General features: G+C 41.8%; 1 non-coding gene across 1 annotated transcript; it reads right to left on the reverse strand.

Moving 5' to 3' along the window:
* Positions 1-241: 241 nt before the first annotated feature.
* LOC119621062 (U6 spliceosomal RNA) lies at positions 242-348 on the reverse strand. The gene has a single exon (XR_005237588.1). It is a non-coding gene; the product is annotated as a U6 spliceosomal RNA (small nuclear RNA).
* Between the last annotated feature and the right edge of the window lie 4,433 nt (positions 349-4,781).

Consider the following 4,781-nt stretch of genomic DNA (forward strand, 5'->3'; position numbering starts at 1 on the left):
CCTTTCCCACTTCCACAGTTTGGGCACTCACAGTGTTTGGTGTGTCTCCTAGGTCCTGCAGGAGCAGTCCGCTTTCTTCAGAGGGTCTGTGGGTCCTCTTGGGTTTCCTGATTTATTCCTGCAGTCGTTCCGGCGCAAAATTTCATGATGCGAGCGTCCACATGTTGCTCTGTTCGTCCAAGTTGGAGCTGCAATCTAGTCCTGCCTCCCATCTGCCGTGATCCACCTTCTTCTTTTTTTATATGGAACACTTCACTTCACGGATTTGTGCATTATCCTTGTGCAGGGACCATGCTAATCTTTTCTGCATCATTCCAATTCCAGTACATGTGCTGCTGAAGCGAGCACACGTGCTTAGGTTCTGATGGCCTTGTAGAGGAAGGAGACAGAGCCTTCGGCCTCAGTAAGGCAGGGGGTTGGAACTGAAACACCTGTAGGAAGTTGGGAGTTTCAAAGGACTACACCTTCAATAAGGTTGAACTAGACAAAAATTGATTCGCTAGCATAGGAAGACAACCTGGGCTCTAAGAAGGTAGAAAACAGGTCTCCCTCTGAAGCCTGCTTTCACATGGGTTTGGGATTCAAAATGTATAACTCCTACAATGTCCAGGAACCCTCTACACCAAACAATAAGTATAAAGTGTATACTCACTTAAGAGTATAACTATTGTTATTCCTACCTAGCAGAAGCAACATAAAACAACTCTAGAGAGACATATCCCTCACAAGATCCCCACAAGTAAAGCTGCACTGAACACAATTTAAAATAAAAAATTATAAAACACATGAAAAAACACCACACCATAATCAAATGTCTGAAGACACAACGCATAGACCCTGAAACACACAGACTCATCTAATACACACTACAAAATATGCTTAAAATGATTAAAGATATAATTGAAAATGTAAGAAAAGAACAAGACATTATTTTATTTTTACAGATTTGAGGATACAAATGCAGCTTTGTTACATGGATATATTGTGTAGTGGTGAAGTTTGGGCTTTAAAGTGTAACCGTCACTCAAATCATATACATAGAACCCATTAGGTAATTTTTTTTTTTTTTTTTTTTTTGAGACGAAGTCTTCCTCTGTCGTCCAGGCTGGAGTGCAGTGGCGCAATCTCCACTCACTGCAAGCTCCACTGCCTCCTGGGTTCACGCCATTCTCCTGCCTCAGCCTCCCGAGAAGCTGGGACTACAGGCGCCTGCCACCACGCCTGGCCAATTTTTTTGTATTTTTAGTAGAGACAGGGTTTCACCGTGTCAGCCAGGATGGTCCCGATCTCCCGACCTCGTGATCCGCCCGCCTCGGCCTCCCAAAGTGCTGGGATTACAGGCGTGAGCCACCGCGCCTGGCCGAGGTAACTCTTTTTTTCTTTTGTTTTTTTTTTGTTTTTGTTTTTGTTTTTTTTTTTTTTTTTTTGCGACAGAGTTTCGCTCTTGGTGCCCAGGCTGGAGTGCAGTGGTGCAATCTTGGCTCACTGCAATCTCTGCCTCTGGGGTTCAAGCGATTCTTCTGTCTCAGCCTCACAAGTAGCTGGGATTACAGGCGCATGCCACCAAGCCCAGCTAATTTTTTGCATTTTTAGTAGAGACGGGGTTTCATCATGTTGGCCAGGCTGGTCTCAAACTGCTGACCTCAGGTGATCCACCCGCCTCAGCCTCCCAAAGTGCTGGGATTACAGGTGTGAGCCGCTGTGCCTGACCCATTAGGTAATTTTTTATCCCTTACACCTCTTGCACCTCCCACCTTTCTGGGTCTACAGTGTCTATTATTCCACTCCAGTACACTATTTTTAAAAGGCCAGGTAGTATTGAAAAAGAATTCTAGACATGAAAAAAAGTTTTAAATTTAAAAACTCAATAGACATGTTAAACCACAGATTGGGCACAATTAAAGAGAAAAGTGGTAACTAGAAAAATAGATATATAGAATGCAACACAGAGAGATAAAGAAATAAAAAATATGAAAAGAGGTAAAGAGACATGCAGGACAAATTTGAAAGTAATATTCAAAGAAGTAATGATTGAGGGTATTCTAGAACTGATTGTTTAAAAATGTGAATTCTCGGGCCGGACGCGGTGGCTCACGCCTGTAATCCCAGCACTTTGGGAAGCCAAGGCAGGTGGATCACCAGGTCAGCAGTTCAAGACCAGCCTGACGAAGATGGTGAAACCCCATCTCTACTAAAAATACAAAAAAATTAGCCAGGCGTGGTGGCAGGCACCTGTAATCCCAGCTACTCGGGAGGCTGAGGCAGGAGAATTGCTTGAACCCGGGCGGCAGAGGTTGCAGCAAGCTGAGATCGTGCCACTGCACTCCAGGCTGGGTGACAGACTGAGACTCCATCTAAAAAAAAATAAAATAAAATAAAATAAAAAGAAATGTGAATTCTCAAATTCAGAAACTGTGAGTCCTTAGCAAGATAAATACAATAAATTCACATTTAGACCATTTTATTGAATCTTTAGAACATCAAAACAAATGATCCTGGTGATAATACTTAACATTTTCTATGTGCCCCATTGCTCTAAACACTGTACCCAAGAGATAATCATTTTAATATATTGTTATATTTTCTTCCAGTGTTTTATCGATGTATGTATATGCACAATACAAAAATTCAGAATAATTTTTGTATTATTCAAAACAAAATCAGAATAAACCCACACATAAAAACTTGTATTCTTCTTTTTTTTTTTTTTTTTGCTCAACATTTTACCATAAGCATTTTCCTATGTTATTAAGCAGCAGCAATAGCTGCAATAACAGCATAAATAACAACTAACATTTTAGTGTTGTTGTCAGGAGTATGGGTTTTGAAATCAAACTTTCTGGGTTTAAGTCCCAGCTCACCACTTACTAGCCATGTGGTGGACAAGTGACTCATCCTCTCTCTGATTCCATGTCCTCAGTAGTAAAAACCTACATCCTGGGGTTATTGTGAGTTACTATTTAATTTACTTTTTTTTTTTTTTTTTTTTTTGAGACAGAGTTTCACTTTCACTGCCCAGGCTGGAGTACAATGGTGCAATCTCGGCTCACTGCAACCTTCGCCTCCCAGATTCAAGCGATTCTCCTGCCTCAGCCTCCCCAGTAGCTGGGATTACAGGCGCTCGCCACCACAGGTGACTAATTTTTGTCTTTTTAGTAGAGACGGGGTTTCACCATGTTGGCCAGGCTGGTCTTGAACTCCTGACCTCAAGTGATCCACCTGCCTCAGCCTCCCAGAGTGCTGGGATTATAGGCATGAGCCACTGTGCCCCCAGTCTTGTGAGTTCCTGTTTACTAAGCTGTCTGCTGGGCACTGTGCTAAACACATGAATAATGTCATTTAATAATAATCATAATCATAATCATAATCATAATCATAATAACCACCCAGTGGGTTAGAAACTGCCCTTGGTCCTATTTTATAGATGAGAAAAGGGGCTTAGGAAGACTCTTAGGTGATTTGCCCAAAGTCATATGACCAATGATGGAGGTTTGACTTGAGTTCATATCTACCCCCAAAACCTATGCTCTCAATTGTTGTGCTACACTGTTCTTCCATATCATTTTATTTTATTTTGTTTTATTTTATTTACTTACTTATTTTGAGACAGAGTTTTTGTCACCCAGGGTGGAGTGCAGGGGCACTATCTCGGCTCACTAAAACCTCCGCCTCTCGGGATCAAGTGATTCTCGTGCCTTAGCCTCCCAAGTAGCTGGAATTACAGGCATGCGCCATCACGCCCAGCTAATTTTTGTATTTTTTAGTAGAGATGAGGTTTCACCATGTTGGTCAGGCTGGTCTCGAACTCCTGACCTCATGATGCGCCTGCCTCGGCCTCCTAAAGTGCTGGGATTACAAGTGTGAGCCACCCCGCCTGGCCTCTTCTATATCATTTTAAAGGCTTCATAGTATGTACAAATCATAAAGTTCACCAAAATATTCCTCAAATGTTGCACATTTAGATCTTTTCCATTTATTTTCTATTACAAATAACCCGGTAAAGCACATCTTTGCCCATAAAATATTGTGTGCACTTCAGATAAACCCTTTTAGTGGAATTACTCTGAAGTGGACTTACTAAGTAAAAAAAGTATGACATTTTAAGGGTCTTCATGTATGTTACCAAACTGCTTTTCAGAAAGATTGAAACCATTTACATACTCACTGGCAGTGTATGAGAGCAAAGTGGAGTTTTTAATTTTTTTAATTTTAATTTTTTGAGATGGAGTCTCACTCTGTCACCCAGGCTGGAGTGCAGTGGCGTGATCTCGGCTCACTGCAACCTCTGCTTGCTGGATTTAAGTGATTCTCCTGCCTCAGCCTCCCGAGTAGCTGGGACTACAGGCACACGCCACCATGCCTGGACAATTTTTTGTATTTTTAGTAGAGACTGGGTTTCACCATGCTGACCAGGCTGGTCTGGATCTCCTGACTTCATGATCCACCTGCCTTGGCCTCCCAAAGTGCTGGAATTACAGGCGTGAGCCACTGCTCCTGGCACGTCATTTCTGTATGTTGGTAATGTTTCAAGTACTCTCTTCTAGCTACTTGGAAATATACAATATATTGTTGCTAACTCTAGTGACCCTACTCTATTATGGAACATTAGAACGTATTTCTTCTAACTGTATGACTGGATCCATTAACCAACCTTTTATTCATCACCCGCCTCCCACCCACACACCCTTTCTAGCCTCTGGTATCTATAATTCTCTTCTCTATTTCCATGAGGTCAACTTTTTTCTTTCTTTTCTTTTCTTTTTTTTTTTTTTTGAGACAGA

The sequence above is a fragment of the Chlorocebus sabaeus genome, chromosome X (genome assembly GCF_047675955.1).
Source record: "Chlorocebus sabaeus isolate Y175 chromosome X, mChlSab1.0.hap1, whole genome shotgun sequence".
NCBI classification, from domain to species: Eukaryota; Metazoa; Chordata; class Mammalia; order Primates; family Cercopithecidae; genus Chlorocebus; species Chlorocebus sabaeus.